Raw genomic sequence first — 13717 nt, forward strand, 5'->3', positions numbered from 1 at the left:
CCACCAGAGGAGCGAGGCCGGGCGCGGTCCCGTCACTACCGTCGCGTGTAAACAAACACAAAGCGTGTAAACAAACACAAAGCGTGTAAACACAAAGCGTGTAAACACAAGGCGTGTAAACACAAGGCGTGTAAACACAAAGCGTGTAAACACAAGGCGTGTAAACAAACACAAGGCGTGTAAACACAAGGCGTGTAAACACAAGGCGTGTAAACAAACACAAGGCGTGTAAACACAAGGCGTGTAAACAAACACAAGGCGTGTAAACACAAGGCGTGTAAACAAACACAAGGCGTGTAAACACAAGGCGTGTAAACACAAGGCGTGTAAACAAACACAAGGCGTGTAAACACAAGGCGTGTAAACACAAAGCATGTAAACACAAAGCGTGTAAACACAAGGCGTGTAAACACAAAGCGTGTAAACACAAAGCGTGTAAACACAAAGCGTGTAAACACAAGGCGTGTAAACACAAAGCGTGTAAACACAAAGCGTGTAAACACAAAGCGTGTAAACACAAAGCGTGTAAACACAAGGCGTGTAAACACAAAGCGTGTAAACACAAAGCATGTAAACACAAAGCGTGTAAACACAAAGCGTGTAAACACAAAGCGTGTAAACACAAAGCGTGTAAACACAAGGCGTGTAAACACAAAGCATGTAAACACAAAGCGTGTAAACACAAAGCATGTAAACACAAAGCGTGTAAACACAAGGCGTGTAAACACAAAGCGTGTAAACACAAGGCATGTAAACACAAAGCGTGTAAACACAAAGCGTGTAAACACAAAGCGTGTAAACACAAGGCGTGTAAACACAAAGCGTGTAAACACAAAGCATGTAAACACAAGGCGTGTAAACACAAGGCATGTAAACACAAAGCGTGTAAACACAAATCGTGTAAACACAAAGCGTGTAAACACAAATCGTGTAAACACAAAGCATGTAAACACAAGGCATGTAAACACAAGGCGTGTAAACACAAGGCGTGTAAACACAAAGCGTGTAAACACACGCGACGGACCATTACACTTTTAACGAGCTCGCTGATTAGGCTCGCCCCGATGAGGGGGTGGAATGGGGGGGGAGGGTGACATTTATTTTGTGGTGTCTCTGTGTGGCCCTGTTTATGTATTTTGTGGTGTCTCTGTGTGGCCCTGTTTATGTATTTTGTGGTGTCTCTGTGTGGCCCTGTTTATGTATTTTGTGGTGTTTCTGTGTGGCCCTGTTTATGTATTTCGTGGTGTTTCTGTGTGGCCCTGTTTATATATTTTGTGGTGTCTCTGTGTGGCCCTGTTTATGTATTTTGTGGTGTTTCTGTGTGGCCCTGCTTATGTATTTTGTGGTGTCTCTGTGTGGCCCTGTTTATGTATTTTGTGGTGTCTCTGTGTGGCCCTGTTTATGTATTTTGTGGTGTCTCTGTGTGGCCCTGTTTATGTGTTTCGTGGTGTCTCTGTGTGGCCCTGTTTATGTATTTTGTGGTGTCTCTGTGTGGCCCTGTTTATGTGTTTCGTGGTGTCTCTGTGTGGCCCTGTTTATGTATTTTGTGGTGTCTCTGTGTGGCCCTGTTTATGTATTTTGTGGTGTTTCTGTGTGGCCCTGTTTATGTATTTTGTGGTGTCTCTGTGTGGCCCTGTTTATGTATTTTGTGGTGTTTCTGTGTGGCCCTGTTTATTTATTTTGTGGTGTTTCTGTGTGGCCCTGTTTATGTATTTTGTGGTGTTTCTGTGTGGCCCTGTTTATGTATTTCGTGGTGTTTCTGTGTGGCCCTGTTTATGTATTTTGTGGTGTTTCTGTGTGGCCCTGTTTATTTATTTTGTGGTGTTTCTGTGTGGCCCTGTTTATGTATTTTGTGGTGTTTCTGTGTGGCCCTGTTTATGTATTTCGTGGTGTTTCTGTGTGGCCCTGTTTATGTATTTCGTGGTGTTTCTGTGTGGCCCTGTTTATGTATTTCGTGGTGTTTCTGTGTGGCCCTGTTTATGTATTTCGTGGTGTTTCTGTGTGGCCCTGTTTATGTATTTCGTGGTGTTTCTGTGTGGCCCTGTTTATGTATTTCGTGGTGTTTCTGTGTGGCCCTGTTTATTTATTTGTGTCTTTGTGTGGCCCTGTTGATTTATTTTGTGGTGTTTCTGTGTGGCCCTGTTCATTTATTTCTTCAGCCGGTCCGACGATCCGCGAGTAATGCCTTCTGGCCGCTTCCGTGATGCCAAACCTTCCGTCCGTGAAGACGGGAACGATGATGATGATGATAGTGACGATGATTATGATTTTGATCAATTCGCGCTCGTGATGAAAGTGATGATTGTGAAGGTTCTGATCGGTGATTACGATGATGGTAAAATGAAGCCATGATGATTTTGGGAATCATGATGAAATATGCAATGGTGATGATGATAGTGATGATTGATGATGGTGATCATGGTGATGATGACAATGAAGACAGTAGTTATACATTTGAATTCATACGGCGTCTAAATGAAACCTCGTCTCAGATGATGATGGTGGTGGTGAAGATGATTATAGTTTGGGAGTAGTGGTGATGACTGATATGGTGATGATGAGATGATGTAATTGATGTCGATGATGTTAACGAGACAACAATATTATGAACGGAGTCATCATGATCACGATGATGATGATGGAAGTTGTGACGACAATGATGATGGTGATGATGATGGTGATAACGACGTTGCCAAGTCCACTCAGACGGCCTCATTAACACTCCAGATCATTCTCTCCGTACGCGCTAAACGAGGCAATTAATGCACGCGACCTGCGCTAATTAATATTAATATTAATAGATCACGGGCGAAGTTGTGTGGGGGGGGGATGAGAGGGCGGCGCGCGGTGACAACGCCAATGGATTTAAGTGGCGTCAGGAGCTGTTGTGAGTTCCGCGCACGTGATCATCATCCCCACCATCAACATCATCATCACCACCATCATCATCACCATCATCATCACCATCATCATCATCATCACCATCACCACCATCATCATCATCACCATCAACATCATCATCACCAACATCACCATCACCACCATCATCATCACCACCATCAACATCATCATCACCACCATTATCATCATCACCAACATCATCATCATCACCAACATCATCATCATCACCAACATCACCATCACCACCATCATCATCACCACCACCACCATCATCATCATCATCACCAACATCATCATCATCACCAACATCACCACCATCATCACCAACATCACCACCGCCATCATCATCACCACCATAAACATCATCATCACCAACATTATCATCACCACCATCATCATCATCACCACCACCAACATCATCATCACCACCATCATCATCGCCATCATCATCATCATCACCACCATCATCATCGCCACCATCATCGTTACCAACATCACTATCACCATCATCATTATTATCAACACCACCATTACCAACGTCATCATTACCACGATTAGCATCAATATCACCGTCACCACCATGATCATGACCACAATCACCACCAACACCATCACCATCTCCACCAACACCATCATCATCACCATCGCCAACATCGTTATCATCACCGTCATCACCATTAGTGCGCTATGACCAGCGTGGTGAAGTATGGTCAAGGGACCCCTATGACCGACAACGGCATGGAGACTCCTTCACCCAGCAGTGGGTAGACAAAGTGACTGTAGGTGAGTAAACACACGAGTTGCTGCAGCTGCTGCTGCTGCGGCGTTCGCGGAGTGCACGAGCCGCTCGTAGCGAGCAGCAGCCGCAGCGGGGAATGCTGCCGGAACGGCGCACGAGCTCCTGGGCTGGCCGCGACCCACGCCCGGCCGCTTTTGTCTCGCAAGTGCTGATGTTTACACAGCATACAAGGTAGCGATATGAAGGCTGAGTTGATCTCGGGGAGGCCTAGATCCGGCTCATATTTTCGCTGTTGTGACCAGGAATGGAACTGGGGTGCACCGAGATTCGCAGTGCGGCGCGCTAACCACTGCGCCACCGCTCCCCCCTCCCCTCATAGCACGGGCCATTGCCCGAAACGTCGCCGATTATATATATAACTGTTTTTATTTGTTTTGTTTTAAGGCCACAGCGTTGTTGACGGATGTGTTGAGTTGTTGTTCGTCCAACTTTTCTGATCCACACTAAATTCACCCCCACCACACTCCCACCGCCCCCCACCCCGCCCCTCCCCCCCCCGCCCCCCCCTCGCTCTCTCACAAATTTCGCAGCTGCCACGGAGCCGTTCTCAGCGACGGGTTGTCACGGCAACGGGGATCGGGTAATCTGGAGCCGTCACGGGAGATTTGCTCTTCGCTGCCTCCCGTGTCTCTCCCCCCCCTCTCCTCTCTCCGCACTCTCCCTTCTCACTCTCAAAACACTCCGGCGTGCTACGCCTGCGTCTCTCTCTCTGCGTCTCTAGCCGTGCGTCTCGCTCGCTCGCCCTCCCGCACTCGGCCGTGTTTGTGTTTCGTCTCGCGCGCTCTCTCTCCCCACGTCTCTCTCTCTCCCCACGTCTCTCTCTCTCTCCCCACGTCTCTCTCTCTCCCCACGTCTCCTTCTCACTTGGCTCAGTCACTCTCCACGTCTCTCTCTCTCTCTCTTCACGTGTCTTTGTCTCCGCATCTGCACGCCTCTCCCTCCGTGTCGCGATCTCCCCGTCTCTCTACACGTCCCCGACATTTTCCCCGTCTTTCTCGCCACCACTCTTTCTTTTCTCTCAGCTTCTCTGCACATCTCTCGCTCTTGTCCCGGCGTTCCGCTCTTCTGTATTTGTCTCTCCCTGTCTCTCGTTCTCCTGATCTCTCTCTCTTTGTCCCTGGCTCTCCCAGTGTGTCTCCCCGCGTCTTGCTCGAAACCACCTCTTCCCCGTCTCTCACCACGAGCCTCTTCCCTCCTCCTGTCCCTCTCTCCGTCTCTCTCGCTCCCCTCACTTCCCACGGATTTTCCTCTCCCCTCCTCCTCCTCCTTCCTCCCCCGAGTCACTTTCCACGTCTCTCTCTCTCCCCGCACCAATGTCCCTAACTGGCTCCCGTTCCCCCCTCCTCCGTTGCTTCAGCGCACGCTGCCCGCCCCCCCCCCAGATCCCCTCTCCACTTAAGGAGTCACAACAAGTCACCATCACCCAGACCCCCTCCCGCCTCCCCCCCCACCCCGCCCCCCCGGCTCCCCACGCCCCCCCCCCGGTCCCCCCCTGGCTCCCCACGCCCCCTACCGCCTTGACACGCAGAGAGACCCTGACCCCCCCCCCCACACACTCGCACGCTCACATACACCGAGAGAAAGAGAGAGAGAGACACGAGCAGTCTTATACAAAGACAGACCTCCTAGACAGTCATTCAGACAGAGGGACACACTCAATACACGAAGATATATACACAGACAAATGTCCCCCGTGCGGCCGACACAGGCTAATGGGGGCAAGTGCTGTTAGCGAGCACCTGTTCAGGCCGGAGCGGCACACGAGGCGGCATTGGGTGACCATTGCCACGCACGGTCGCCGTTGTCTCCCGCAGAGTGCTGCTGTTTACTCGCCGAGGAGCGGTTCAAATGCTCGCCACCGTTACTGCACCGTGAGCAGGAATCGAACTCGGATGGCCGCCGATATCGCAATGCAGTGCTCTAACCAACCACACTACCGATGCCAATCACACGAAGACAAAGACACCCCGTATAGCCTGAGCAGACTAATGAGGCAAGTGCTGTTAGCGAGCAGCACCTATGAAGGCCGCGACGGCACACGAGGGGTGGGTGGCCAGCACCACGCCCGGACGCCTTTGTCTCCCCAGTGGCGATGCTTACACATCGTAGCGGGTCCTCATTTGAGGTTGTGTCGACCTAGGGGAGGCCCATAACCCGGTCAGATAATCGTCACGAACTCGGGTCGCCGAGTTCGTAGTGCAACGCGCTACCCGCGACACTACCCGCAAGTCTCCCCCCCCGCTCCCCCCTCCCCCCCCCCTCTCCTTGAATCCCCCCGCGCTCCGCCAGCCCCCCTCCGCCGTCCTCCCACCCCCCCCCCCCCGGGAGTGCGCGCGTTCACGCAGACGACGCGTTCCGTGCGAGCCAGAGAGGGAGGGAGGGGATAGGGGAAGAGATGGAGAGCTCAGAGAGAGAGATGATATATAGGCGACAGAGGGATGTCAAGAGGGGAACCTATGGCGATGTTGAGGAGCGAGACAGAGAGAGAGAGAGGGACGACAATAATTAGCGAGAAGAAGTGGAGAGAGCGGACAGAGCAAGGGGGAGCGAGACGGGGAGCGTGACACTCGGGGGTGGAAGAGATGGAACGGCAGGAGGAAAGTGAGTGGCAGAGTCAGAGAGTGGGTTCGAGGGAGAGCGGGAGTAAGGAAGAGAGAGAGAGGAACACAGATTCAGAGAGGAGAGAGAGAGTGAGAGAGTGAGAGAGAGAGTGAGAGACGGGGAAATGAAAGAGGAAGCACAAGAGAGTTGGAGAAATCAGGGGAGAGTGGGCAAGCGGGAGAGAGGGGGGGGGTGAGAGAATAAGAGAGAGTGATTAAAGCGGAGAGAGAGAAAGCGGGCAAGAGGGAGGTGGAGGGAGGGACGGAAATTGGGAGGGAGGGAGAGTGGGAGGGAGGGGGAGGGAGGGGGTGGGAGGGGAGGGAGGGGGGGAGAGTGCGAGGGAGGGAGGGAGGGGGAGGGAGGGGGAGGGAGAGTGCGAGGGAGGGAGGGGAGGGAGGGGGAGGGAGAGTGCGAGGGAGCGAGGGAGGGGTAGGGAGGGAGAGGGGGAGGGAGAGTGGGAGGGAGGGGAGGGAGGGGAGGGAGAGTGGGAGGAAGGGGGAGGGAGGGAGAGTGCGAGGGGAAGAGGGAGGGGGGGAGGGAGAGGGGGAGGGAGGGAGGGGCAGGGAGGGAGAGTGCGAGGGAGGGAGGGAGGGAGAGGGGGAGGGAGGGGGGCGCGTGTAATCACGAGTCGCGAGGTTTCGGCTCCGCGCGTGCTGAAGTCTCCGCGCGACGCGGACCCCGGAGACTGCGCGCGCAGAGGCCTCCACCGCTCAGACACAGGCAAAGGTCCCCCGTATAGCCTCGGACTGACTTCTGGGCCAAGTGCTGTTCTCTCCCCAGTGCTGATGTATGTTACACGTCTAACGGGTACTCATTCGAGGCTGAGTCGACTGCCGCTCCCCACTCTCTCACACACGTGGAACACACTTACATCCACTCGGTGAACTCGCCGTGCTCCTCAGGGGGTTTGTTCTTGGAGAGGGAAGCAAATCGGGATGATGATGCTACTGCTGCTGATGATGCTACTGCTGATGATGCTACTGCTGATGATGTCTGGTTGTCAGAAAATAGTTGCAGCAAAGGCAACCACAGCAATCACAACAAAAGCAGCAGCAGCAGCGACACACGTGATCGCGCCGGGTGGGGGGAGGGGGGCCGGGGGGGGGTCAACTAAGCAATCGAGTCACGTGATTAATTGACGGCGGCTCGGCGCTGCTGACCAGTAGCCACGAGCGCTCCTCGCCGTGGCCCCTGACCCGAACCGACCGACCACCCGAACCCTGGGGGGCAGCGGAGCGTGAGTCGCGGTTCCGAGCACTGCCGGGAAGTTGTGGGGGGCACGTGACTCCCCGGACACCCCCCCCCCCCTCACCTACAACCCCCCCCTCCCACACCTCGCGTGACCCCCCTCGACCTCTACCCAATCCCCCCCCCCCACCTCCCCGCTTTATTCCTCACGCACAAATGGCACCCCCGAAGTGAATTCTACGTGGGCGCTGTTGTGAGATAGAGCGGGGATGGGAGGCGGGCCACGGGTTTGAAGGCCGCGTCTGGTAGTGAACTTGCACTGCTGATGAGGCACCGCGTGTCGAAAGGGGTCCAGAGTTTTTCTTGCCTTGAAACGACGCGAAGAACGCCCTCCCAGAAGTCGACGTAGCTCCTGCGTGGTGTTTCTATGTCTGGTTTCATATGAAGAGGGATCGTGAAGGAGCCGTGGTGGTTGAGTGGTGGCGAGCAGAGCGGTGGCACATTGGTGACGTCAGCTGCATGCGCCGTGAACCTGGGAACCTGGGAACCTGGGTTTAGATTCCTGGCCACGGCGAACAGTTCTTATATCTGCCCGGTCGTGACCCCCATCCCTCCAATCCCCTTCCCTTCCCACGACCGCCCCCTTAGCCAACCCCGCACTGACCAGCGTTGTGAAGTATGGTCAAATACTCCGCAAAGACCAACACGGCGTGGGGAGGGAGGTATTTATACAGCAGTGGCTATACAGTGGCATGTCTGGTAACTTTGTTGCTATACCTATAGAGTGGTTGCAACTTTTGATTGGCCGGATAGAGGGGACTTAACGGGCGCGGCGTGGGTTTGAGAAGAGATGGAGCTGATGCGGTGCAGGAGGACGTGGATCTGAGTGGACTTGCCGTTGACCGGCACCAGCGGTGTCAAGATCGGCCCCTGTGGAGGAGGAGGCTCGTGAAGGATCAACAGCAGAACCTCACCCACGCTCTCTGCTGAGGCCCTCTGCTCGTGGCTATGAGACCTCGACATTGGCATCTGGCTCCTGAACTACATCGCAGCCGCTGCCGCCGTGCACACGCACAGAGCTCGTGCTCTGTAACGGGCGTGCTGCGGTGACCCTGTGACTGGTGCGCTCCGTGTGCGGGACGCGAGGGGATGGCCGCGATGGGTGCGGGAGCACACGGCCACTGGGAGACCACCAGCAGCAGCATCAGCAGCAGCAGCAGCTGCTGATGCTGCTGCTGCTGATGCTGTGCACCCGGCAGGCGACACGAATTCGATTCCCGCTCACGGTCGTCAACACGTGTGACCATTATCTGAACGCCTACTGGGGCTCCCGCAGGTCGACTTAGCCCAAAACGAGTACTTAATGCGATGTGTAAGCGTCGCCACAGGGGAGACAAAGGCGGCCGAGCGTGGTGGTGGCCACCCACCCCCTCGCGTGCGGCTTTTGCTCCAACAGTCTGTTCGTAGCGAAGTGCCTTCAAAACTGCGCCACGGCCCCCCATAACTGGCGTGCGCACGCAGATGCACACAGACAGAGTTGAACCTCAAGATGTATCCGCTCTGAATCACTCACACCTGTACCCCATAGGTGCCCGCCTGGAATCGCTACTCAGGGTGGGGTTGCTGAAAGACGGAAGAGCATAGCCGTGGCAGCATAGTGCAGTACAACAATGTGTTTTATTTTGCACTGCCTGTCCGTATGTGGAAGGCGCTGAGATAAAGGGGGGGGGGACGATGTTGCTAAGAATTTTGACATTATATCGACAGATCATCAACTCTCACCCTGGACTCACCCTCACCACTCACCCTGGACTCACCACCACCACTCACCCTGGACTCACCATCACCACTCACCCTGAACTCACCACCACCACTCACCCTGGACTCACCACCACCACTCACCCTGGACTCACCACCACCACTCACCCTGGACTCACCATCACCACTCACCCTGGACTCACCACCATCACTCACCCTGGACTCACCATCACCACTCACCCTGGACTCACCACCACCACTCACCCTGGACTCAGCCTCACCACTCACCCTGGACTCACCATCACCACTCACCCTGGACTCACCATCACCACTCACCCTGGACTCACCATCACCACTCACCCTGGACTCACCATCACCACTCACCCTGGACTCACCATCACCACTCACCCTGGACTCACCACCACCACTCACCCTGGACTCACCATCACCACTCACCCTGGACTCACCATCACCACTCACCCTGGACTCACCATCACCACTCACCCTGGACTCACCATCACCACTCACCCTGGACTCACCACCACCTCTCACCCTGGACTCACCATCACCACTCACCCTGGACTCACCATCACCACTCACCCTGGACTCACCATCACCACTCACCCTGGACTCACCATCACCACTCACCCTGGACTCACCATCACCACTCACCCTGGACTCACCATCACCTCTCACCCTGGACTCACCACCACCACTCACCTTGGACTCACCATCACCTCTCAACCTGGACTCACCATCACCACTCACCCTGGACTCACCATCACCTCTCACCCTGGACTCACCATCACCTCTCACCCTGGACTCACCATCACCTCTCACCCTGGACTCACCATCACCACTCACCCTGGACTCACCATCACCTCTCAACCTGGACTCACCATCACCACTCACCCTGGACTCACCATCACCTCTCACCCTGGACTCACCATCACCACTCACCCTGGACTCACCATCACCACTCACCCTGGACTCACCATCACCTCTCACCCTGGACTCACCACCACCACTCACCTTGGACTCACCATCACCTCTCAACCTGGACTCACCATCACCACTCACCCTAGACTCACCATCACCACTCACCCTGGACTCACCATCACCTCTCACCCTGGACTCACCACCACCACTCACCCTGGACTCACCACCACCACTCACCCTGGACTCACCATCACCACTCACCCTGGACTCAGCCTCACCACTCACCCTGGACTCACCACCACCTCTCACCCTGGACTCAGCCTCACCACTCACCCTGGACTCACCATCACCACTCACCCTGGACTCACCATCACCTCTCACCCTGGACTCACCACCACCACTCACCCTGGACTCACCACCACCTCTCACCCTGGACTCACCATCACCTCTCACCCTGGACTCACCACCACCACTCACCCTGGACTCACCTCACCACTCACCCTGGACTCACCGCGTACGGCAAACGACGTCGCGACATCTCTGGGTGCTACCCCCCCCCCACCCCTCCAACCCGCGACCTTCACCAGCTCACACTGACCAGCGTGGTGAAGTATGGTCAATCGATACGCATTGACCGACACCGTGTGGAGAGATGCGCAGAGGTAGACAGACAGACGAGATGCACAGAGGGACATAGTGAGACACGTGTGGAGGCCATGATCTAGGAGTGGATTGAAAAGTGCCAATGATTATCATTCATGAGCTCTATCATGAACGCGGTGTGCAGCTGCTCGATGGATTATTGTTACATCGCAGAATCGTGGGAGATGACCACGGATTTGGGAGTTCTTCATCCAGCGATGGATAGACCACGGCTGATGTTGAATATTAACCAAGGTTTAATTTCTGATGGGATATATTCAGTGGCCCCAATCTCCTCAAATCCCTCAGACCCCCAGCCTCCTACATAACCCCCCCCCACCACCACCATCGAGTATGGGGTCATATTTTCCGGACACAGTCCCGGACAGCTCCCGCTGCTGAAATTAATCTCTCTTATTAACCCGGGAAGAGCGAGGGGATAACTCACGCAGAGGACACGTGGTACAAATGTGACGGCGGGGACGAGTTGACGGGGCCTGTGGGGGGATTCGAGAAGGTGGGGGGGGGGCTGGTGGGGGCGTGGGTGGGGAGAGAGGGCGGGGGCGGGGGGATGAGGGAAGCGGGGGAGAGGGGAGCCGCCGTGGGTGGGCCCTGGGGAGGTGGGGGGGCAGTGGTGGGAGGGAGGAGGAGCGTTGGAGAGAATCCCATCAGAGATGAATTACGTGGGACCGGCGTGCGAGGGACGGGAATGCGAGCGTGCAGCGACACGGGGGAGGGGGGCGGGGGGAGGGGAGGGGGCGGGGGTAGGAGGGGGAGGGAGACAGAGCCGCGCGCGAAACTGCGCACACAAAGACAAAGATCCCCCGTGTAGTATTAACAGACTGTTGGGGCAAGTGCTGTTCGCGAACACCTACGAAGGCCGGCACGGCACACGAAAGGGGTTGGCCAGCACCACGCCCGACCGCCTTTGTCTCACCGGTGCTATTATTTAAACACCACAATAGGTACTCTTTTAAGGCTGAGTCGACTCTTGTGTATACAACTAAAACAATATCTCCTCCTATAGCCTGAACAGACTGTTGGGTGCCAGTGCTGTTAGCGAGCGCCTATGTACCCACACTTTACCCCACCCCACGCGACCCGCCGGTCTACTCATTGCGGTGCTACGACATCGCTGGCTCAAGAGAGAGGTCGTGGCGAGAGAGGAGGGCGATACGAGAAGCTGTCCCCATTGTTTCAGCTGCCGCGCCTGGAGATTGAATCGAAGTGGCGACCTCTGGGTTGCAAGTGCAGTGCACTGCTGAACATTACAACACGTACGGCTGTTGGGGCGGGTTCTGACTTACGCTGTGTGGCTGGAACCACCCCCGGTCGGCTTTGTCTCTGCAGCGTGTGAATATCGACGAATCGAATCAGGTACGAATTGATTGAGGGAGGCTTCGAACCAGTTCAGAGGATCGCCACTGATGTTATCCGTGGCCTGGAATCGGACTCAGGTGACGTGGCCTCTGGTGTTAGCGATTGCAATGCGGTCAATTCGCTACGGCAACTCGCTAGAACTCTTTCGTAATCAGTGCAGGACGAATCTTCAACAACCATAATCGTAATCCTCATCACAGCGTCATCACAACAATCATTATCACAGCCGTCATCATGAGCTATATCGCAACCATCATGGTCATAATCACCATCACAACAATCACCATCACAACCATCACCATCACAACCATCGCAATCACAACCATCACCACCACCATCATCACCATCACAACCATCACCATCACAATCATCACCATCACAACCATCACCACCACCATCATCACCATCACAACCATCACCATCACAACCATCACCATCACAACAATCACCATCACAACCATCACCATCACAACCATCACCATCACAACCATCACCATCACAACAATCACCATCACAACCATCACCATCACAACCATCACCATCACAACCATCACAACAATCACCATCACAACCATCACCATCACAACCATCACCATCACAACCATCACCATCACAACCATCACAACAATCAGCATCACAACCATCACAATCACAACAATCAATCACCATCACAACCATTACCATCACAACCATCACAACCATCACAACAATCACCATCACAACCATCACCATCACAACCATCACCATCACAACCATCGCAATCGCCCATCGTCTGTTTTCCAAGTTCGTACAACCTTTATCAATTCCAGAAACGTAACTAACTCTCATGTTGCGGTACCACGCTTTCAATCGCGCTGTTTGTTGCCTGCCACTTGGCATTTTGAACCCATGGGTTTGTGACCAATCACAACCATCATCATCATCACCACAAAAACCACCATCATCATCATCACCACAACAACCGTCATCATCATCATCATCACCACAACAATCGGGCTGCCGTCGTGAGATGGGGAGTGAGCGGCCAGGGATCGAGGGAGACGGTGACAGCGGTCCCTGGGGCGGGCGATGGAGGGGCTGGGGGCGATGCCACGGGACGGGGAGGTGGGTAGGGGGACGGAGGGAGGGGGGCCGAGTTAGGGGGTGGGGGGGGGATTAGGCGAGCCGGCCCCAGCGGAGCGGAGAACGGAAAGGCGCACCTTGGAGAGGCGATAAAGCTTGCGGCGGGAGGGATTACTCACGCGCGGGGGCAGGGAGGAGGAGGGGGAGGTCGTGGGTGGTGGGGGAGGGAGGGAGGGAGAGCTGGGGGATGAGTGGAGTGAGGCGGGGGGGGGGCTGGCGTCCGTCCAGCGTTCTAACGGACGCGCGTGAACGCGGGCGTCCGTTTCTGGGTTCGCGTGCGCGTCAGCCAACCCAGACGCATACCGACACGCCCGCGCGTGAGCGCGTGCCGCACAAAGACAAAGATCTCCCGTGTAGCCTTGGACGGACCGTTGGGGAAAGTAATGT

At 55.1% G+C, this 13717-nt stretch overlaps 1 long non-coding RNA gene across 1 annotated transcript in view; it reads right to left on the reverse strand.

The window, feature by feature from the left end:
- LOC144934038 (uncharacterized) overlaps positions 1 to 13717 on the reverse strand; it is a 59972-nt gene that overhangs the window by 36679 nt on the left and 9576 nt on the right. The gene's annotated exons all lie outside the window — the stretch shown is intronic.

The sequence above is a fragment of the Lampetra fluviatilis genome, chromosome 9, assembly GCF_964198595.1.
Source record: "Lampetra fluviatilis chromosome 9, kcLamFluv1.1, whole genome shotgun sequence".
Lineage (NCBI taxonomy): Eukaryota > Metazoa > Chordata > Hyperoartia > Petromyzontiformes > Petromyzontidae > Lampetra > Lampetra fluviatilis.